Below are 24,449 nucleotides of genomic sequence, written 5' to 3'. Positions count from 1 at the left end.
GTTGGAACTGGCTGATCCTTGAGGTCCCTTCCAACCCTAACAATTCTGTGTTGTTCCTATCCATCAAGAAGAAACAATCTGGCAGACAAAACTACTTGATTCTTTAGATACAACATAGACCTCTTTGCAGAAAAAAAAAAACCAAAACAAAAAATGAAGCTTGACCAGTTTCTAATCATTCACTTCTGAGGCCAAGTTGTTTAATAGCACTCTCACTTTTAAGAGTTTCAGGAATCCACATTCCACTAATGTAAAATCCTTGCATTTTCCCCCTTTGTGTTTTGGGTCCAGTTCAAAGAGGCACATTCCTCTACTGGGCCAACACAAGCAAAGGGAATATCACAGACACCTAAAAAAGGGGAAGACTCCATCTCCTGCTGCAGGCATGATTCCTCATTCCACCACATTGTCCACCTTTGTCTTCCTGGCACCTCCAGCACTCAGGATGGCTTCCTCCTATTCCAGACCACACAGAACCAATGGCACCTGGCTGTAGTATCTTTGGCTAACTCAAGACTTCCTTGCCACTATGACTAACCTCACCAACACCTAGCTCCAAACTCCAGAATATATAAAAGCAGAACATTAGGTTGCCTCAAACTATTTAGAAACCTTCCTTATCAATTTACCTCCACCTATGTTTTCCTTTCACCTGTAAAAAATAAAAAAAACCCACAACTCAGATGATCAAGGTGAGTAGTTGGCCAGGAGAATAGTGATGACAAAACCCCAAACCCATATTTTTCATAACAGTCAAAGCATTCATATTGCTGTGGGTTATCAGAACTTTCCACCACCCAGCATCACCTTGGACACAACTGAATTAATGAAAGCAAAATGAGAAAAAGGACACAGAAAGCAAAGTGCAACCCCAGAGATGCTTCCTCCTCCCCTCTTTCCTTACCCTTCCTTATATTTTCTGATGCCTCCACTGGAATGTCATGGCAAGAGAATTTTGCACTGGCCCAGGTTACTTCCAGCTCAGTCAGCAGAAGGAGACAAGGATATCTTCCCACTTCAACACTCCTTCTCACTTCTCATCTGTTAGCTTGTGTCCTACTTCATGCACAGGTGATCCTCCAGGATCACCTTTCCGCTGGCTGCATCTCAACTTTCTGTCTTTGCAACCAGCTAGCAGAAGGCAGAGGTCCAGCTCTCAATGCTTGCACAGTTCCTCAGATCAGACACTGCTACCCTTTGTTCTGCTTCATTGCAATAGCTGCTAGGGACAAACACACAATATCTGCCATGTTCTCTCCCCAGCAAATTATACTGAGCATTATGGTTGGGTGAAGTCATAGTGAGAACTGGCTGGAAAAGCTCTTTAAGATCATTGAGTCCAACCGTTCCCTAACTCTACCAAGGCTGGTGCTAAACCATGCCCCTCAGCACCACATCTTTGTGTCTTTCCAAAACAGGTTGGAAGGGACCTCAAGAGATCATCTGGCAGGGGGTTGGACCTGATGATCTCTTGAGGTCCCTTCCAACCTCTGATACACTGTGATGCTTCCAGGGATGGGGATGCAAACACCTCCTTGGGCAGGCTATGCCAGTGTTTGAGAAACCTTTCAGGGAAGAAGTTTCTTCTGACGTCCAAGCTAAACCTCCTCTGGTGCAACTTGAGGTCATCTCCTCTTGTCCTATTGTTACTAGAAAGAAAAGACCAACCCCTACACGGCTCCAACCTCCTTTCAGGGACTTGTAGAGAGCAATGACATCTCCCCTCAGCCTCCTTTTCTCCAGGTTAAACAACCTCAGCTCCCTCATTCACTCCTCACCAGATCTATTCTCCAGACCCTTCCCCAGCTTCATTGCCTGTCAGGTCAAACCCATAAAACATCAAATCATTTTGGTTGGAAAAGACCCCAGATCAAGATAACCACATCCAGTGCTGCTGAGAAAGTTTGTCCAAACAGAAAAAGCAAAACCAAACCCCAAAATCAACCAAACCAACCCAACCTTCTCATCATGCAGCCCTTCCTGTCCACAGGAATTTATTGGGAGAATTAGGGGCTAGAGAGGAGAGTGGTTAACAATCTGTGAGGCCTCACTAGAGGGGCTGAGCGCAGACAGAGCAGCACAGTGATGAGTTTCTCTCTCACCCCATGACAGAGAGTAGTTCAGGTGCTCTCTATGCCTGCCAGTACATCAGTCCTGCTGACACCACAGCAACTTCTTCACCTGGAGAGCTGCTTGTAAGCAGGTTGTGTCAAAATGTAACTGAAGACACCATCTGGCCTGCACAACTTTCAGCACTGGCAATAACAGAAGATTACTCCCTGCCAACCTTGCAAATCAAGTTAAGAGTTCCATAAGACAGAACTAATGAAATATTTTGTATGAAATACGTGGGGATTGCTTCTCAAAGCAGAGAGCTGGTGAAACAAAGTGAGCACTGAAAATCCTGAAACAATAAGGCCCCTTTAATAATAATAATAATTTTTAAAAAGCCTAAATTTGCAAATTCAAGAGCAGCCAGGAAACTCCAAAGACCACCATCACCAAAGCAACTTCCCACCACACCAAGCTGCACATATTTAACATTTCTCCACTCCTGATGTTGCATTGCAGACCACAGTGTTGTTATGAGACTTGTGTTCTGTGGTTAATGCACTTCAGAGCACACAACACGTTAAACACAGTTAAGAATGTGGTGAAGAAAATAGGGTTTGCACTTGATTTGGCCACTTTTAATCTATCAAAGTCCCTAGCTCCTCATTATCCCTGCTTGTTGATGGGTTGACTTGAGGATCTTAGATGGCTTTTCCAACCAGAATGACTCTATGAATATATTACTGGAGGGAAAAAAAAGCACAACTCCTTTTAATGAAGCACTCAATGCCATCAAATCTTTCCATAGGAGTTGTACTGGGGGATGGGAAGCAGCCCATGGCACCTGCACTGCTTCTGAGAACGTTCACAAATCCAACCAACTCCTGTTTGTTAATCCTCAATCCTATTGAACTTCAGACCATATTTAATCCACCCAGTGATCCTCACCCACTTGTAGGTTCTTTTAAAGCTTCACTTCTGCTCAGTAATCTTTATAAAGAGCAAAGCTTCACTTCTACTAATTAATCTTTATAAAGAGCTTGTGCTAACAACAGGTAAAGGCAGAGCATCCTACTCACCATGTATAGGTTGCTACACCAGCATCATGGAAAGTTTTCTTACTTAAAGAGGACAGAGAAGAGAGTCCAGTACTGAAAGTGAAAGCTTTGGAACTTCACCAGTTTAGCAAAACACCACCAAGGATTTGATTTTAAGGGAAAAAAAAAAAAAAAAAAAACACACCAAAACCGAACGTGATTATTCCTCTAAGAGAGGGAGGGGACACCTTACTGCACCTCAGCAGACAAAGAGAAGTTTGATATGCTCAGCTCTTACCTGCTGGAAGTCACTTGGATTTTTGGGAAGTGAAAAGAGAAGCAGAGCTGAAGGAACAATAACTCCTGGGTAAGAAACTCTAGGAGGAGGAGTAGCCCCGGGGCGAGGTCCTGCTTTGCCCGCCTCGGCTCCGAACAGAACGAAGCAGGACCTCGCCCCGGGACCACCCCCCCGGGACCACCCCCCCGCTGTCATTTTCCACCCCCATTCCCTCATAAACATACCGGAACCACCTCGCTGCCTTTTCCTGCGGCTACACTGGTGAAGAACCCGCTGTTTGGAGAACCGTAGGAGAAAAAATCCCGCAACGAACCCCCACGCCCCCGCATCGCCATCCCCTCACCTTCCCGCAGCTGCCGGGGACTCTCTTTCTGAAGCCACCCACAAAGTTTCACCGCCAAACTTTGGGGTTGGAAAAGGTTCCTTGAACGGGTGGGAACCCCCCTCACACCCTCCTGCAATCCTCGGTGCTCTCTGGGGGGGTGGGTTTCAAAGAAATCCAAGCGTTTCGAGCCGGTGCTGTGGAACGAGGAGCTGCACAACGCTCCCTCCTCCCCGAGCCGAAGAGCTTTGCTAACAGGGTTTGTTTGCTGTCACATCTCCAGGGCTAAGCTCTCCTCATGCCAGCAAAAGAAACGTCTCTAAGCTGCCAGGTAGAAGCAAGTCATAGCTGCTGATTAGCTGCTGAAACAGGTAAGGTCAAAACTTTGGCTGTGGGAAACAGGAGAAGGGAGAGACAAGAAAAAAAAAATCTGTAATTTGTGGTTGTTAGAGCTTCAGATGTGCCCTGCAAACACTGTCAGATACAACAGACCAGCCGTGGAGATAGATGGCATCTGGGGTGTTGTGTCCAGTTTTGGGCTCCCTGCTTCAAGAGGGGCAGGGAAACACTAGAGAGAGTCCAAAGGAGACTCTGAGGATGATTGAGAGCAGAACATCTCTCTTCTGAGGAAAGGCTGAGATACCTTGGGCTGTTGAGTCTGTAGAAAAGGAGACTGAGAGGGGATCTTTTCAGTGCTGATCAATATCTAAAGGCTGGGTGTCAAGAAGAAAGGGCCAGTCTCTTTTCAGTGGTGTCCAGTGATAGAACAAGGAGCAACAGATACAAACTGGAACCCAGGAAGTTCCACCTCAACATGAGGAAAAACTTCTTTGCTGTGAAGGTGACGGAACTGCCCAGAAAAGTCTCCTTCTCTGGAGACTTTCAAAACCCACCTGGACATGATCCTGGGCAGTTTACTCTAGGTGATCTGGGGAAGTTGGACTTGATCTCCAGATCTCCAACCCCCTCCATTCTGCTGTTCTGTGATTCTGTAGGATGGGGTAAGCACAGAGGAGTTCTGACTTTCCAGAACTGTGCTCAAACCATTACTGTTTGGCTCTATCCCCTATAGGCATCTGTCTGCAGTGCTATGTCCCTAGAATTACTTTAGCACTTCTGAAATGCTCCCTGAGCCACTGCTCCATCACTCACTTTGGGTCTGAGGCTTTTCTTGGAATAACAGCAATATAACACTTCACATTTTTACAGCATCTTTTACCCTAACAGGTTTCAAATCATCTCACAGCCAGCACACAGGGATCACTTCTCCAGCCAGTTGAGCAGGACCACCTTTGAGATGAAGCTGAACATCAAACAGCTCAAGACAGTGCTCCAGAGTGGGCAACAGGGAGGTGTGTGTGCTACTCTGATTTCCAGGTGGGTTTCACTAATCAGGGTGTAGTTACCTCAGCCTTAGACATTGAGAATAACACATGTTCATTGGAAAGTGCTTCACGATCTGTAAGAGAGGTGCTTCCTATGGATTTCCAGTCCAAGTGCTAAGCCATGCTGCTCCTGCGTAGTTTGGGCTGTGTGAGTACACAGAGTCCTACTGTGGTGCTACAAATATTCTTTTTCTCTCACTTCAGGATCTCTCTAGATACAGTTTAGGGTAGCAGCTTAGAGGAGACCCAGGGAGCAAAGATTTTTCCTTCTGTTCCTTTAAAGCCAACCATGGATCCACTCAGGTGAGTAAAAACTATGCCTGACACCTTGTCTGAGCCAGCTTGTCTAGCTCCATAGTAGAAATCATAGAATCATAGAATTGTTAGGGTTGGAAGGGACCTCAAGGATCAGCCAGCTCCAACCCCCCTGCCATGGGCAGGGACACCTCACACTAGGGCAGGTTGCTCACAGCCACATCCAGCCTGGCCTTAAACACCTCCAGGGATGAAGCTTCCACCACCTCCCTGGGCAACCTGTTCCAATGTCTCACCACCCTCATGGGAAAGAATTTCTTCCTAACATTCAAACTGAATCTACCCACTTCTAGTTTTGCTCCACTCCCCCCTGTCCTATCACTACCCAACATCCTGAAAAGTCCCTCCCCAGCTTTCTTGTAGCCCCCTTCAGATACCAGAAGGCCACAATAAGGGGCAAAGGGGAGGATGGAGGGAAGGAAATCATTTTAGCAGCAGAACACAGCAGCTGTTTGCTGTTTGAGATGAGCTGAGTGTAGTTACCATTTTAGACAACCTGTCAGGCACGTGATACCTTGATAACCACATGCCGTGACAAAACAAAACAAAACAAAACAAAACAATTGCAATCTTATATTCAAACTACAGATCTATCAGTCCCTGATGGCCAGTGAGATTTTTAGAGAAAAACATCATTCCCACTGAATTCTGGTTTTCAGAGGTAACACCCCCAGAAAACTGCAATGAAGGTCACTGCAGCTTCTAATAAGGATAAGATTAACCTTCTGAGTGTTGTAGATTTAATTTCACTCAAGAAGTCCATGCTGCAAACATATTTCTTCAGGTTGATCTAACTCAGGCAGCACCCATCAACTGAGTAAAGTTATAGAGAATCCTGGAAAAGATCAGATGTCTTGATTATTTCTTTTTTCTTCTTTTTTTTTTTTTCCCCAGTTAAAGGAATAAATTACTTGCTTTGGGATGAAGCCAAGCCTTGTTTTACAACTTACTAAAGAAAAAGAACCCCCTGCATTTAGCTTGTAGAATACTTGTCCCACCACAGGGGCTTCCAGCGCAGACAGCATATTCTAGCTATGGATTTAAGAATCCTTGCAAGATTAAAAATTCACCATGCAGGTGAAATGAGACACTGGGTTAGGAAGATCAACGGTGACATCAATGTAATCAGCACCTTCTGAAGCCTGCCATGGAGCAGAAAGGGAACCCAATTAGAGAGGGGTGGCGGCAGCCTGTCTGTGTCAGCAGGGTGGGTCCGGAGCCAGCGCCTGCTTCAGAAACTCTACTCCCGGCAGGTTTCTGCATGTTTCCTGTGACTTCTGGTAGGCAAACAGCTCAGTGGTTAAAGCAGCAGAGTCATCTTCTGCAAGCAGCGAGACGGTGATGGTGGTGATACCTCCTGGCAGGAACAGGAGCAGTTGGTGTTTAGAGAATCACAGAATTGTTAGGGTTGGAAGGGACCTCAAGGATCAGCCACTTCCAACCCCCCTGCCATGGGCAGGGACACCTCACACTACAGCAGGTTGCTCACAGCCACATCCAGCCTGGCTGCAAAAACCTCCAGGGATGAGGCTTCCACCACCTCCCTGGGCAACCTGTTCTCCTATGGGGGAGAATTTCTTCCTAACATCCAATCTCAATCTACCCATCGCTAGTTTTGTTCCATTCCCCCTAATCCTATAATTACCTGGCACCCTAAAAAGTCCCTCCCCAGCTTTCTTGTAGCCCCCTTAACAGGGAGCACGTCACAGTCTGAAACCAAAACCACATCATGGCTTCAAACTGAATCCTGCCCAAAACTGCAGGTGAGTTCCCTGAAATAAAAGCACCTTTAGTCTACAGTAAGACCAGTTCAGGCATCTGAGGAACATTTTCTGTGCAGAATATTTTCAGCTCAGACCAGCAGTGATGGCCATGGAAGAAAGTTTGGTGTGGAGGGTAGGTCACAGCTGCCCATGTCCACACCTGCCTCACTGTGGGCTGATAGTGCACACTGTGAAAGCCTCCTAAATGCCCCATGGCCACTTGGACTGATGAGAGATGGGACAAAACCCACATGTGCCATCACTGTGAGCTGTTAGGAACCCTCCCCACCACCACTCTGGCTGAACTTCCCATGCAGCCAGTTTCCCAAAGCTAGCTCAGCCACCCACCCAGACAGACACATTTCAAGGAGTCAGAAGTTGAGGGCTTTATGTTTAAAGAAAAATGTCATGTGCAGACCATGACTCAAACAGCAGCTGTGGCAAAACTCTGTCTGTTTGCCCTGCTCTTTTTCCAAAGGGGAATCACAGAATCATAGAACGGCTTCAGCTGGAAGGGACCTTAAAAATCATCTAGGTCCAATCCCTTGCCATGGGCAGGGACACCTTTCACTAGACCAGGCTGCTCAAAGCCTCATCCAGCCTGGTCCTAAATGCTTCCAGGGATGAGGTGTCCACAGCTTCTTCTCATCAACCTATTTCAGTGTCTCCCTGGCCTCACAGTAAAGAACTTCTTCTTTGTGCAATCTAAATCTAACCTGCTCTATTTTCAAACCACTGCCCCTTGTCTTAGTGCTACCTGGCATTGTAAAAAGTCCCTCCCCAGCTCTCCTGTAGCCCTCTTCAGGTACTGGAAACTGCTCTAAGGTGTCCCCAGAGCTTTCTCTTCACCAGACTGAACAGACCCAACTTGCTCAACCTGTCCTTGTAGGAGAGGTGCTGCAGCCCTCTGATCATGAAGGATTAGAGCTTCAGAGGGTTTTTAAAAATTATTATTATTATTATTATTATTATTATTATTATTATTATTATTAGGTTAGGCAGGTTCATTCCAAGTGCCTTTACCATTCACTGAAGTGAATTTTGGGATGGTCCACACCAGCACCATTTTAGTGCCCTGTATTATGTATCAGTAGAGAGCTGATTAGGCAAGACTTTGGTGATTGAAAGCATTTAATCATTATGAAGGTATCTTTTTGCTCCAGGGCTAAAACCATTCAGCAAGCAGTTTGATTTTATTTCCTTGAGCTTTTTTTTTTTTTTTTTCCCTCTAATTTCCATCTAATTAGCTAAGAAATACACTACCTACAAAATGCTCCTCAGTTTGAGGGCTAAAATTTGCCTCTGCTAAGCATTGCTGTGGGGCATTGGATTGTTTCTTTGAAAACAAAACCAAACTTGCTGGCAAGTTGGTATCAAAATCCCTTGCTCAGTAAGAGGCACGTGGGAGTAATTCTCAATGCCTTCCTAAGCAAGTTGTGTGCTCATTCAGAAATATTAAGCAATTCAATGTGCCTGTTGTTCTACAGTTATTACAGTTTGGGGTCTTGGAAGTCTCTGAAAATAAACCCAATAAACTTCAATGAGTTAACTGTGAAGCTTTTTGTATTGTGTTTGTGTTTACCCTCATGGACTTCTGTCTCAAAAGATGGTCTGAAGAAAACTGCATAGAGTCATTGAATCACAGAATGGTAAGAGTTGGAAGGAACCTCTGGAGTTTATTCAGTCCAACTGCTCTGCCAAATCAGTATCACCTAGGGCAGACCACACAGGAGCACATCCAGGAGGGTTTTGAAAAGTCTCCAGAGAAGAAGACTCCACAACCTCTCTGGGCAGCCTGTTCCAGGGCTCCAGCACCTTCACGGGGAAAAAAAAAAAAGCTTTTCCTGATCTTGAGATGGAACTTCCTGCAATCTACCTCATATCTATTACCCCTCATCCTATTACAGGACACCACTGAAAAGAGCTTGACCCCTTCCTCTTAACACCCACCCTTCAGATATTTACAAACCTCAATGAGATCCCCTCTCAGCCTTCTCTTCTCCAGCCTGAACAGCCCCAGGAGTCTCAGTCATCAGGCAGATGTTCCAATCCTCATAGCCTCTTTTGGGCACTCTCTAGGATATCCCTGTCTCTTTTAAACACATCCAGGGATGGGGTTCCACCACCTCCCTGGACAGCCTGTTCCAGTCTTTGAGAACCCTTTCAGGGAAGAAGTTTCTTCTAATATCCAACATAAACCTCCCCTGGTGCAACTTGAGACCATTTTCTGGTATTCCAAGGCAGAAGAGACCAACCCCCACCTCACTCCAACCTTCTTTCAGGGAGATGTAGAGAGTGGGAAGGTCCTGAACTGCCCATTTAAAAAACAGGAGGTCACCTTTCCACTGAAAATGTCTCAGCTCACTCCTAAAACGAGCTATGAGGACTGGCACCCTACCACAGAATCACAGCCCAGGAGGGAATGAATGAGGCCCTTATCTAGCCTGGTTTGAAATGTGGCTTGTAAAGCATGGAGGAAGCTCCTTTGAAAGCCTTCATCACTTTTGTGAGGAAATTCCCAAAGAGGTTCTGTTTCTCCAGGCCTTTTGAACAGTGTTTGCAGAGGCTGGGTGACGTGGTCGCTTCTGGTGTGCCAAGTTCTGGAGAAGAGGAACCATTTGTCTTTGTTCTGCCAAATAATGCTTCATTATGACACCTCCTGGAAAAGAACAACCTCTTGTATCAAGGGTGCCTAGCTGGGAGGCAGCTTCTTTGGTGCTTCAGTTATCACACCATGGTGTTCACACAGAATTAATGGTGGATTTCTTAACTGTTTGATTTAAAATCACAGAATGCCCTGGGTTACAAGGGACCGTGAAAAGCAATCTAGTCCAGTCCTCCTGCAAGGACATCTTTAACAAGATCAGGTTGCTCAGAGCTCCATCAAGCCTGACCTTGAATGTGCTGAGGGATGGGGGCTCCACCACCTCCCTGGGCAACCTGTTCTGGTGTTCCACCACCCTTATATTACTTTAAAGCCATTCATAAAGATCTTGAAGGGTATTTTCTTCATGCTTGTCCTTCACTTTTGAGTGAAGGGACATCAGCAGATCTCCTCCATCCTTACTGTGGAGTCTGTATTTCCCATCAACCACTGACTGACTGCTTCAGGCGCTAAACAAAACCAACACCAAGCCCCCTCTTGGAGCAATTTTGGAGCATCTTTTATGGGACTACTGTCAGAGAAGTGAAATCTGACTATCATGCCTCGCTCTCTGACTGTGAGACAAACAACGTTCCCTTACTCCCAACAGCACTCTGGATAGTCCCAAGTTCTGCCCTGATCCAACATCTGTTGACAAGCTGTCTACATAAATCGACAGCGAAACAAAGTGATAGCTGAAACCCAGTGTGCCTCCAAAGTGATTCACAAGCTGTTGAAACAAGACACCACACCATCCTATATGTAGTTCCAGTGGTCTGCTTCCTCTTCCATCCCCAAATACCTGGACTAAAAAAGCAGAAATACGGTGACATGACAGTCTGGCAGCTGCCCTGAAGCGCAGTTCAAGGAGGAATGAATGAAATGAAGCAGTGTGGAGTTCCCTTAGCCACTGTCAGCACTGTGCTGCACACTGTTTGCATTGCTTATTAGGATCAGTGGATACATTCTGAACCTGTTCTGACAGCCTGGATTCCAACATTGAGTAAGCGATGACATCAGGACACCCACATGTGCCAGAGAAGGAATGTTGCTGAGAAATTGGAGGGCAAATGAGGGTGGAAAGGAGAATAAAGACCAGGCAGAGTGGCTGTGAAAGAAGGAAGAGACAGACAGAGAACCACAGGTATTTGTTAAAAAACCACTGGTGTGGTCACTACTCCCAAGGGTTTGGTCAGCATGGAATGATTCACATGTGGCCAGCTGTCAGAACTGGCCTTGCCTTTGCACCTCCACAAGGAATTACAGATGGGAAGTTTCATGAGAATCACACAGAATGGTTGGGATCGGGAAAGACTTCTAGAGATCATTGAGTCCAAACCCTCTGACAAAGCAGGATCACCTAGGAATTTGTCCAGGTAGGTTTGGAATCTCTCCAGAGAAGACTCCACAATCTCTCTGAGCAGCCTGCTCCAGTGCTCTGGCACCCTACCAATGATGAATTTTTTCCTTAGGTTTATGTGGAACCTCCTGTGCTTCAGTTTGTGACCATTGTCCCTTGTCTTGATGAAGGACACCACTGAGAAGAGTCTGGCTCCACCTTTTAGATATTGATCAGCATAAATAAGATCCCTTCTCAGTCTGATCTTCTCCAGGCTAAAAAGACCTTGCTTTCTCAGCCTCAACTTGTAAGGGGCATTCCAGTCCCCTCATCATCTTAGTGGCTGTCCTGCAGACTCTCTCCAGTAGCTCCTTGTCCTTCTTGAACTGGAGATCCCAGAACTGAACCCAGTACTCTACTTGTGGCCTCACCAGGGCATAGTACAGAGGCAGGAGAAGCTCCCTGGACCTGCTGGCCACACTCTTCTTAATGCACCCCAGGATGTCATTGGCCTTCTTGGTCTTGAAGACACATTACTGGCTCATGGTGGACTGGTCCACCAGCATTCCCAGGTCCTTTTCCCCAGAGCTGCTCTCCAGTGGCTCAGCCTCTCACCTCTACTGATTCAATGCTGCCAAAGCCTCCCTACAGGATGGAGGCAGCACACTGGCTAGCTGAAGATTTGGCAGCAACTTTGCTGCTCCTCATACACTTCCTTCTAGCTAGAAGTTGAGGAACACATAAACAGAGGTTTTGAGGGGCCTAGTGTCTGTTTTCTGCCAAACATATTCTCACAGTTGGGTGTTTAGACGCAGATATCACAGTGGTGATGTCTCTGGTGAGCCATCTCCTTCTTGCTATAAACTTTTAGTCCAACACAGCCCAATCTGTTGGCAGTGCTTGATGGAGCTGACCATCATGTGGTGCTGTTTCATGTGAGATCTAGCAGGGTGGATAAAGCTTCACATCTCATTCTCTTAGCCCTCCTCCTGGCCAGATCATTGTTTGGCATTATGTGAGCTCCTGGGTCTGGGAATATCCTCAGATATTAAAAGCTCTTCGTTAAGGTTGGAGAGAAGATGGATTTGGGAGTTAGCAGCGTGGGCAATTAAACTCTGTATCTTCATAATAGTGGAATCAAGCTTGCCAAACCCTACAGTGGGGAATTTCACACACTAAAGAGGAGAGCAGCCTGGGAAAACTAAATACACCTCTAATGTTGGACTGTTCAAAGAGGAGGAGATGTGGAAGAACTGTTTCAGCTCAGGCTGTGAGCAAGGCTTGGAGCTGTGCTGGAAGCAGGAGTGATGGCAGAAAGTTCTCCAGCCACAGGGATTTCCCTTCTGTCACATCCCCAGAGCCATTTTTCCTGCCTTCAGGCTCTGCTGCTGCAAGCTGTAGAAGAAAGAGCAAACGAACACTGTGATGGAGCCCCAGGATCATAAAATCCTAACACATCTCACAGGTTTCCTGCTAATTTCCCTTGGCTCAGCTCAGCTCAGCTGTGTATAAACCATGCTCTCCAGGATTTACCTTACTTTCTCTCTTGTAATTAAGTTTCCCAGGAAGGATTTTCTTTATTTTAAGGAAACTTTTTCTTATAACCAGTCTGGTTTTCTCTTCTTGATTTCATGCCCTTTTCTTCTTGGTCTTTTCCCAAAGGACACTGAATAGCTCACTACCCTCTTTGTGGTAACCTGTTCCATGCCTTCCACCCCCTACCACTCCATGATTCTATGGCAAATCATTGCTTCCTGCTAAGGAAACCATGGCCCACAGCAGATTGTTTCCTCACTAGGAAGCAATCATCCTTTACCCCATGTCTGAATTGTGCAATGAATTTATCTCACTCAAGAATTCAGTGGAAGCCACTTTCTTTTTGTCCCTGTCTCACTGTAACCTTCTGAACTAAGATGATTTTCTCAAGGATGCTTTAAATGATCCATTCTCCTGGCCAGGACTTTCTTTACCTTCATGACTGCTGAACTCACCTTTGCCAGATGGTATCATAAGGTTTTCTATCTCTGTCTTTGGAATGAAATGTAAGAATACTTGATAAACAACGTGGGGCAGATTCTGAACCTCTGCAATTGCACTTGTGGAGTGCTTTCATTGATGGACACTGTTATTCCACGTCTGGAGAGGGAAGTATGATCATACAATTAGAGAAGCATTTAGGTTGGAAAAGACCTTCATGATCACCAAGTCCAACCATTAACACTGCTCTGCCAAGACCACCACCAAGCCATATCCCCAAGCACCACATGATCTAGCCCTCCAGACAGGAAAGAACTTAAAATAAATAAGAGTTCCTCTTCATGCAGGAAGACTTCCATGAGTGCAGTTAAGCCTTTGCTAACAACCAAAGCACTGCTAACAACCTGTGGAACTGTAGTGTGTTTTCAGGTGACTTTGGTAGTACACACCTGACCTGGGCTTCACAAACAGATTAGAACCATTTGGGTTGGCACAGACCTATAATGTCATGGAGACCAAGCATTCTCTAACTCTATCAAGTCTGGGGCTAAAACATGTCCCTCAGTACCACATCTTTTAAACACCTCCAGGGATGGGGTTCAACCACCTCCATGGGTGGTTCCAGACTTTGAGAAGCCTTTCAGGGAGAAGTTTCTTCTAATGTCCAAGCTAAACCTCCCCTGGTGCAAATTGAAGCCATTTCTTCTCATCACAGAGTTATTGAGGGTGGAATAGACCTCTGAGATCATCAAGTCCAGCCTATGACCTAACACCACCACATCGACTACATCAACTAGACCATGTCCTGCCATTTGTTTCTAGGGAGAAGACATCAGCCCCCACCTGGCTCCAAGCTCCTTTCAGGGAGTTGTAGAGAGCAAGGAGGTCTCCCCTCAGCCTCCACTTCTCCAGACCAAACAACCCCAGTTCCCTGAGCTGCTTCTCACCAGCCTTGTTCTCCAGACCCTGTTATTCTTTTGTTTGCTTTACAAATCAATATTTTGCTTTCTCCTGTCCCTTTTAAAACTAATGCTTACACACAAAACACACATTGTTTAGGAAAGCTTCACACTCATCGTGGTTAGGTTTTGGCAGTGCTTGTAAATCAGACAAAAGTAAAACTCTTTATTGTGGTATTTGCAAACAATTGAACTCTTGGACAGTAGAGATTGAAAGGAACAACCTGATCTAGTGTGAGAGGTTCAGAATCTGACCCTGATATTGTTTGAGTTGTTCCTGCCCATGGCAGGAGGGTTGGAACTGGATGATCTTTGAGGTCCCTTCCAATCCTGACAGTTCTGTGATTCTGTTTTTATTTGGCTATTAGACAGGAGAAGAAGCTGCCAGAAATGTAGGTCCTGTACACACTCAGCATCCTTTACCTACCATTTGCGGGCTGTCCTAGACCACATTTTCCAACTCCAGTTGTTTGAACCTATTTTTTGATCACATATGTTAAGGTCAACAGATCATAGAATCACAGAATCATAGAATCAACCAGGTTGAAAGAGACCTCCAAGATCCTCCAGTCCAACCTAGCACCCAGCCCTATCCAATCAACCAGACCATGGCACTAAGTGCCTCATCCAGGCTCCTCTTGAACGTCTCCAGGGATGGTGACTCCACCACCTCCCTGGGCAGCACATCCCAATGGCAAATCTTTCTCTGTGAAGAACTTCCTCCTAATATCCAGCCTAGACCTCCCCTGGCACAGCTTGAGACTGTGTCCCCTCCTTCTGCTGCTGCTTGCCTGGGAGAAGAGCCCAACCCCCTCCTGGCTACAACCTCCCTTCAGGTAGTTGTAGAGAGCAATGAGGTCTGCCCTGAGCCTCCTCTTCTCCAGGCTGAACACCCCCAGCTCCCTCAGCCTCTCCTCATAGGGCTTGTGTTGCAGATGTTCAGGTCTATGCACATACAGGATGTTGGATATCCTTTTGATCTATTAATATATTTCTATAGAATCATAGAACTGTTAGGGTTGGAAGGGACCTCAAGGCTCATCCAGTTCCAACCCCCCTGCCATGGGCAGGGACACCTCACACTAGATCAGGTTGCTCACAGCCACATCCAGCCTGGCTGCAAAAACCTCCAGGGATGAGGCTTCCACCACCTCCCTGGACAACCTGTTCCCAGGTGTAAAACTTCTTCCTAACATCCAATTTGAATCTATCCATTTCTAGTTTTTTTCCATCCCCCCCCCAGCCCTATCACTACTGACATCCTAAAAAGTCCCTCCCCAGCTTTCTTGTAGGCCCCTTTAAGATATTGGAAGGCCACAAGAAGGTCTCATTGGAGCCTTCTCTTCTCCATTCTTCTATGTTCCTTTGTTTCAGATTTGAAGGTCACCTAAAAGGAGCTGAGCTTCCAAAGCCAACTGAAACCTCCAGCAGCAAGTGAAAGCAGCAGGAATTTTTGTTTGTTTTCCTCAATCTCTTTCTCAGACATCAAACTGGTGTTAGGTACAGAGCTGCTGTTGTGTTGGTGTAGTAGCACTGACTGCCAAGCTGCGCTTGGCAAATAAATAATAATCAAGCAGATAAATACTAAATAATAAAGCAAATAAAGGCGAATAGTCAGGGTTTTCAGGATTGTCTGCTGTAAAGAAGGATCCCATATGTTAGCTGCCTCATCACTGGCAATTCCCACTGACACCCTGCTCTCAGAGGTCCAGACACCACACAGAACCAAATGCACTGCTGTTATGGTTTGCTAAGCTCTAAGTCCAGAGCTCTACAACATGAAACTCATCTCCTATTGTGTCTGCAGCTTGCACCACTCCAGAGTTTTTGCCTGTGATTGCTCTTCTCACACTGCAGGACCTTCAGAAAATTACTGCCACATCCTCTCTTCAAAGTGGACTAAGTGGCCAGCTGCTAGCTGCCAACTGTGAAAGAACAGACCTTAGAGAGGACTGCCCCAAAACCATCAGCAGGGACTAACAAGATGGAAAAATGCTGGCTCCCACTGGGTCATCAGTCTTACCATACCCTACTGCCAACTTACATGGTGGAGAGGGAGGGAGGGGGAGAAGAGAGATGTTTAAGTAAAGGAACTAAGTGACATTTAGCACATGAGATAGGGAAAATTTGTCTTCACGTCAGCTTTTCCTTCCAAGTGTCTGCAAACATCTTTTCAGAGTTCCTTTTCACTCTAAATGTAAGATACCCTCTACAGAAGGTCAGAGTGGCTGAGTCAGCAGCTCTTGCTCAGGTCTCCAATGAGGGTGTGCACAGTGCTGTATAACTGCTGGGGCATTTTGCTCCCAGCAAAATGGTGCCTCTCATTTCCCTGCCTCAGCTCATGGTTTGCAATTGATGGATCAGCTTCAAATGAAATGTATGAAATTCACCTTCTGATATCCATGTGTCTCTTGTTCAGCACCCACCCTTGTTATGGTTCATTCTCTAGCAGCTGCCTATAAAGATGATACAATATGGAAGAAAAGACTTTCAAGCCACCAAGAAGGATTATCATAGAAACATAGAACTGTTAGGCTTGGAAGAGATCTCAAGGCTCAGCCAGTTCCAACCCCCCTGCCATGGGCAGGGACACCTCACACTACAGCAGGTTGCTCAGAGCCACATCCAGCCTGGCTGCAAAAACCTCCAGGGATGAGGCTTCCACCACCTCCCTGGGCAACCTCTGCCAGTCTTTCACCAACCTCATGGGGAAGAATTCCTTCCTAACATCCAATCCCAACCTACCTATTTCTAGTTTTGCTCCATCCCCCCCAGTCCTATCACTACCTGACACCCCATGAAGTCCTTTAAGGGACTGAATGCAATCCTTTAAGCAGATGAAGGTAGCATTAAACCTGGGGATTTTCAGCAGATGAGTTACAACACCTTGCAGGAATTACACTTGCCCCTGAGCATCCTTTTTCATTTCTACATTGTTGTGATCACACTTTCTGCTTCAGAAAGGTCTCTTTCTTTCCCCCCTATCCTAGTGTTAGAAAGCCAGAGCCATGACCATTACCTCTATCACCACCATCATCAAAAGCTGACATAATTTGGCAGGAAAAGCTGCAATTTCAACTACATCAAATTCAACACCTGGGAGTGTCCATATGAAATGAGTTCTCCATCCTTTTAATGCAGAGCAGCTTTGGGTGTGTGGGTAGGTTGAATATTCAGGCAGAATGGTTTTCTTCTACTCAGCATACCCCCAGAGACTGATGATTTATAGCATGCAATTTCCCTTCAAATGAGAGAATGAACTATCCTGTATTCCAGGAATGCACATTTTTCCAGTTGAGATGATATTAATCACTGATCAGAGCAGGTCAACAAATTCTGATTTGTGATCTTGTAAAGAAGGGCAAATATTTGTCAGTATTTGCACACAGCTCTGGCAAAGCCTGTGGGGAACCCATGTCACAGCAAAAGGAGTCTGTCCCAGTTTATGGTGCAAAACATATGGGGAACCCATGTCACAGCAGGAGTCTGTCCCAGTTTATGGTGCTGGGAGATGGAGATCTTGTTGCCAGCCAGCAGCTTCCAATGGGCACAGGTAACACACACTTTGTCCTGGCATGCCTGTGCTCTCCTGCAGGAGCATGAGTAACTGTCATGTTAATGCTGCCAAAAGCTTTGGGCTGAGAGTCCTGCAGGTACTGGTGGCTGTGGCTCACTGTCATCACCCCAGCCAGCACCCTTCTCCTCGTTTATAGAGGCTGAGTCATTATTTCCACAGAGGCTGACAGCCACTGCAATTCTTTGCTTCCTCCCTTGCCAGCCCTCCAGTATATTGGAGAGTTTTATCTGTTTCTTCCAGGACTGTTTCTCAGAGGGAGTGTAAGTCACAGAACCATAGAATTATTTTGGTTGGAAGAGACTTGCAAGATCATTGACACCAACCATCAACCTAAGACCACCACGGCCACTTATCACAGAAACACAGACCCATTTTGGTTGAAAAAAGACCTCTAAGATTATCAAGTGCAGCCATCAGCCCAACACCACCATGGCCATTAAACCACATCCCATAGTGCCAAGGCCACACATTTCTGGAACACCTCCAGGGACGGGGACTCCACCACCTCCCTGGGCAGCCTGTTCCAATCCCTGAGCACTCTTGCAGCAAAGAAATTTCTCCTAATCTCCAACCTGAATCTGCCCTGACACAATTTCAGGCCATTTCCTCTTGTTCTATCACCTGATACTAGAGGGAAGTGACCAACCCTCACCTCACTCTAACCTGCATTGCAGCCCCAAAAAAGCAGAGGGACTCTAAAGTCCTGGTGATGCTATTATGTAGAAATTCCCTTTAGCTGCTGTCAATCCCTTACTCAAGCAGCAAAGGAGCAGCCAGTGACCAGCCATGAAGCCAATGTATAAATTCTTGAGCTTCTCACATAGTTTCAAATGCAATGTGCTTGGAGGAACTGCAAGGGAAAAGGTATTTCACCTGTAAACACCTAACCCCACAGTCAGCCATAGCTGTGTGAATCTGCAGGGACTCTTCTAAGGCTGCTGGGGCAGCTCTAGAGTCACCTGCTTGAACTTTGAGAAGAAAAAATAAAGAGACAGTTTCAAACCATCACACCTTGTTTAGCATAGCCCTACATAAGGGTTCTATCCTATGGGGAAGGGCTGAGCCCTGGGGCTTTTCAGTCTGGAGAAGAGAAGACTGAGAGGGGATTTAATAAATGTTTATAACTATCTGAGGACTGAGGGGTCAAGAGGGAGAGGACAGGCTCTGCTCAGTTGCACCCTGGGATAGGACAAGTGGCAATGGATGGAAACTCCAGCACAGGAGGTTCCACCTCAACATGAGGAGGAACTTCTTCACTGTGAGGGTCCCAGAGCACTGGAGCAGGCTGCCCAGAGAGGTTGTGGAGTCTCCTTCTCTGGAGACATTCAAGCCCCATCTGGATGTGTTCCTGTGTGACCTGTGCTGGATTCTCTGGTCCTGCTCTGGCAGGGGGGGTTGGACTTGATGATCTTTGAAGGTCCCTTCCAACCCCTAACATCCTCTGATCCTGTGATAAGAAACAGACACATGTTCAGGAGGACAGTGGCTCTATCTGAAGGTTAAGGTACACACAAACATTTGAGGAGCTTAAGGAACAAAATTAGTGTTTCAACACGAAAACCTGGGGCAGAAATGAAGAAATTAATTACCAGAGCAAGGCAAAAACAAAGAAGCATGAAGAAAAACAATTAGTAGTTGAAAATGCTCTTGAGTACAGTAACCTTGGAGGATGCATTGAGCTGGTAATGGTGGCTGCTGTCACTTAAGGCAATTACTGGATATCATATAAACCTTTTTGGTTTTCTTTTTTGTTTTGTTTTGGTTTTTTTTTTTTTTCAAACCAAGGCAGGATTGTTTATGTTTTAGGAAGCAGCCATCAATAGTGAAATTAAATATCTGAATGAATGCAGGAACATGTGCTAATAAAATGTGAAAGTAGTAATCAGGGAAGATTATCAGTCTTGTCAGCCTGATATTTAGCAGTGATGAGAAAAGAAAAAACAAAACAAAAACAAACAAAACCAAAGCCAGCCTGGTGCCAATTGACTTTCCTTGTTGCAAACTGAGCCTGTCTGGCCGAATATTAAACAGCAGAGACTCATAAAGGGTTTAAGAGCTTCCCCGCAGAATGGAGCTGAAGACAGGCACAGAATGGAGATTGACACCAGATTAGTAAAGTGTTTTCCCCTTAATGCCAAAGCAGGGCATCCAGGATCAGCAATAACCTCCTGGGACTGCACACACCAGCCTCCAGTCACGCACTTGTCCTGACTGGGAGACTGATGAGTTGCAAAGAAGTGAGGCTTTATACTCTGGCCTAAAGCAAAGCAAGGCTTGACCAGCCCGGGACAGAAATGCAAGACTCACTTGCAACCCACTGATCTCTTTTCCCTTGTCCCCAGGGAACAGGTGAAGGATGGCAGTGCCCAGCTATAAAATAGCATTCACAGACTGTATCAGGTTGGAAGGGACCTTTCAGGTCAGCTTGTCCAAACCCCCTGCATTGAGCAGGTGTGATGGTTTGAAACTGTCTTTTTAATTTTTCCTTGCAAAGTTCAAGCAGAGAAAGAGTGTAAATAAGTCACCATCAGGTGTAAGAAAGCAAAATAATGATTGTTCTAAACACTTCGATTGGATAGACAGAAATGTTTAAGAACTACTACTCAAACCAAAGTGGGGAGTCTGCAGTCTGCAGTGGGGGCAGCTTGCTGGGCTGTCTGGCTGCTGTTTCTTCTTCTCTTCTCACTGACCTTGGCAAGCTAAGTTAACAACTTTTCTGCTTTAACTAACTCTGCTTTCTGCCAGGGGGGTCTGGGGTAGAAGCCCCTGGGAGAGAGGCCCCTTGGGAAAGGTCCCCTTTGGGGGGAAGCAAAGGGATCTTGGTTGTGCTTTTCTGTTGATTGTATATATTTGTAAATGTTGTGAATTTTGTCTATTTGTACATATTCATTGCATTTCATCCTAGATTGTAGATTCTGCTTGTAAATACAGCTTGCATTCTCTTCCAGACTAAGCCAGCCTGGTTATTGTCAGTGCAGGGGGGGGAATTTCAGCTCACACTGACACAGCAGGGCTAAGCTAGGTCTGGAGGTCCCTGGTACCAATCCCCACACAGGCAGCCAAAAAGGAGGTCACTGCTTGGAACTACAACTTGACACTGTGCCCTGGATGCAGATAACAGCCAGTGCTGGAGCACAGCCTCTGCCTGCTACTATAGCTCAACAGATGGAGTAGCTGCTAAGCTTAGCTCGTAGGATTGAGAAATGGATTTTTTTTGTTGTTGTTCTATAAGCAAGACCACGTGCAGCTGACCTGAGGATAGTCTATAGATCACAGAAATAAAATGTATTGCTTAATATTTTTTTTAGGTCAACATACTGCATATCACACTCTTCTCTCTCTCCTGCTTATTTTATTCCAGAAATCTGTTTGCCTGCTTTTCCCTTGTGTTCCAGAGCTGAACTTCAGCAGCTGGAATTGGTGAGCCTGGCTCAGAAAACATCCTACAATTATTAATCTTTGATGAGATGGCTTATAAGACAGCTAGCACAATGGATTTGCATCTATTTTGACTTTTGTCCCTATGTTTTTATTAATAGAATTAATGTTTATCTTTGAGGAGGTGGCTTGAGCCAGAGACTGAAATATAGATGGTAATAATTTTGTGTTGGTTTTGGTGCTTTCATTGTAAGTGGCATCTTTCTTAAAAAACAACCAACCAACAAAAAAAAAAAAAAAAAAAAAAAAAAAAAAAAAAAAAAAAAACCAACAACACCAAAAACCACCAAAAAACCCACAAAAAAACCCCAAAAATAATAATTAAAAAAACCCCAAACAAACCGAAAAAAACTAAACCAAATCAAACCCCAAAATCAACCAAACAAAAAATTCACAACAAAACCAAACCCAAGCAATAAAAGAAACACAGAAGTTACAGTTTCATAGAATCAGAGAGTCACAGAATGGTTGGGTTTGGAAGGGACCTCTGAAGGGGGCTACAGGAAAGCTGGGGAGGGACTTTTGGGGATATCAGGGAGTGATAGGACTGGGGGGAATGGAATAAACCTGGAAGTGGGGAGATTCAGGCTGGATGTGAGGAAGAAGTTCTTCCCCATGAGAGTGGTGAGAGCCTGGAATGGGTTGTGCAGGGAGGTGGTTGAGGCCCCATCCCTGGAGGTGTTTAAGGCCAGGCTGGATGAGGCTCTGGCCAGCCTGCTGTAGTGTGAGGTGTCCCTGCCCATGGCAGGGGGATTGGAACTGGATGATCCTTTTGGTACATGGTTTAATGGCCACGGTGGTTGACAGTTGGACTTGATGATCTTGGAGGTCTTTTCCAACCTTAGGATTCTACAAATCTTTGTATTATGATTAGCATAAGTATTAAAGTGATGTGAATCAATTATTCATTTGCATGAACAAAACTATCTCCATCTCTGCTTCTTTAAATTGGCATTTTTCCTACGTTAGTCAGAACATTAAAATTGCCGATCAAGAGTCAAATTCCCATGATTAAGGAAAAAAAAAATAAAAGAGTATATATGGCTAGAGAGAGCTCTGTGTGCATTGGGTGTAGACCCAGTGGGAGTGCAAGGGAAAGATGTAAGTAGTTGGTAATCTTAAAAACATCAACCAGGTTGCCTTCTGAATGTAGCCAATACAATTTATGATTTCTGTCAAACTAGGTATTGATTCCTCTGTCTCAAGAATCAGCAGCTTTCCCTGCTGATTGAATTCTAATTACTCACTCCATAGTTACATTGATTTTAACAGACTTCTGGACAGTTTTGTCCCAGGCTGGTTTCAAATTACACTTAATGAATTTGTCAGGACTATCAATACAAAAATTTCCATCCGACGGCAACTTCAAAAAGAAAGAAACTGCTTTTGCTTCCTTCTGCACAGCCCAGACTTGCCCTCACATTGTACCATGACCACCCACAGGGGTCAAACAGCATTAGGCTGCAGGACATCTCTAGGAAGAAAGGCACAACAACCCCATGAAGACTCCAGGCTTGAGGCAGAGTGGGTGGAAAGCTGACCAGCAGAGAAAGACCTGGGGCTGTTGGCTGGAAGCTGGCTGAACATGAGCCAGCAGTGTGCCCAGGTGGCCAAGAAGGCCAACAGCATCCTGGCCTGATCAGCAATAGTGTGGCCAACAGGACCAGGGAAGGGATTGTCCTCCTGGACTCAGCACTGGTAAGCCTTGAGTACTGGGCTCAGCTTTGGTGCCCTCACTCCAAGAAAGAAATTAGGGGCTGGGGTGTGTCCAGAGATAGGCAGCAAAGATGGTGAAGGGTCTGGAGAACAGGGCTGGTGAGGAGCAGCTGAGGGAACTGGGGTTGGTTAGTCTGGAGGAGAGGAGGCTGAGGGGAGACCTCCAACCCTGAAAGGAGGTTGGAGTCAGGTGAGCGTTGGTCTCTTGCCTGAACAAGTGACAGGCTGAGAGGAAATGGCCTCCTGTTGTACCACGGGAGGTTTAGGTTGACTATTAGAGGAAATTTCTTCCCAGAAAGGTTTCTCACACAGTGGAACAGGCTCCTCAAGGGAGTTGGTTGAATCCCCATCCCTGGAGGTGTTGAAAATATGAATATATGAGGTGCTGGGGGACACGCTTTAGCCCCAGACTTGGTAGAGTCAGAGAATGGTTGGACTTGATGATCTTAAAGGTCTTTTCCAATCAAAATGATTCCATGATTCTATTATTCTAAACCAGCTGGTTTGGCTTGTCTGAACCCAGCAATGAGTCTGCACACAGCAAGGTGTGATTAGATTCATGGTACAAGTTAGTATTTTGACACAAAACATTCACTCATTTTCCCACATATTTTATCAAAGTCCAGAAAAATCTTCTCTCTGCACTCTCCAACAAATAGCAAAGCTAGATCAGTCAGATTGGTGCTGGTTGTACACTTGAGTAAGGGACTCTCATGCTGTGTGGGGGGCAAAGTCCCCCACCACCAAGCAGGCAATGTGTGATGGGGAGTAAAGACTAACAGCAAAAAGGTTAATTGTAGCTTTTTCTCACTTTGGAAATCTTTGGCTGCAGCCCATGTGTGTGTGAGAGAGAGAGAGAGAGATTACAGGAGGTAATTCTTCACTGGAAGGGTTCTCAAACATTGGAATGGTCTGCCCAGGGCAGTGGTGGAGTCCCCATCCCTGGGGGTGTTCAAGCAACCTGTGGACCTGGTGCTTAGGGACATGGTTTAGTGTTGACCCTTCAGTGCTGGGGAGAAAAGTGGACTGGATGTTCTTGGAGGTCTCTTCCAACCAAATATATTCAGTGATACACATCTGGGTGGGTATTGTGGGTCCACTTTTACACCCTGAAGCCACAAGACATGGGTGACTGGCAGTGAGATGCCCACCTGGGGCTGTTCCCAAGCCTCTCTGCCTGCTCCCAGGGTCAGCCCTTCAATGATTTGTCCTCCTGCCTGTCTCATTCACATCTAGGCACAGGCATTTGCATAAATCAATACCTCAGTGTGACTGGTTTGCAATGAAGTTCAGGGGATCTTTCTTGGCCTCACAGTTTTATTTCCACTTACCTTGGGCTCCCTGCTCTTTTGACTTATTGCTATATAAAGGAGCACTCAATATCCAGTCAGGCTGAAAGCTGCTGCTGACACTCATCAGCTTTAAGAAGATATGTGATTAGATCTTCTCTTCTTGAATTATCTATAGATCAAAGAGGTGATCAATGGCAGCCTTTTAGGTATTTTCAAGTCAATAATATTTCCAGAGATGCTTTCACCCAAAAGGACCTTGAAGTGTTTTGGAACTGAAGGCCCATGTTCTGCTTGCAGGTTTTTCTCCAGGCTTCATTTTTTCTCCTTCTGAAGTT

This window comes from Indicator indicator, chromosome 31 (genome assembly GCF_027791375.1).
Source record: "Indicator indicator isolate 239-I01 chromosome 31, UM_Iind_1.1, whole genome shotgun sequence".
In the NCBI taxonomy this organism is placed as follows: Eukaryota; Metazoa; Chordata; class Aves; order Piciformes; family Indicatoridae; genus Indicator; species Indicator indicator.
This window is presented reverse-complemented; position numbering follows the sequence as displayed.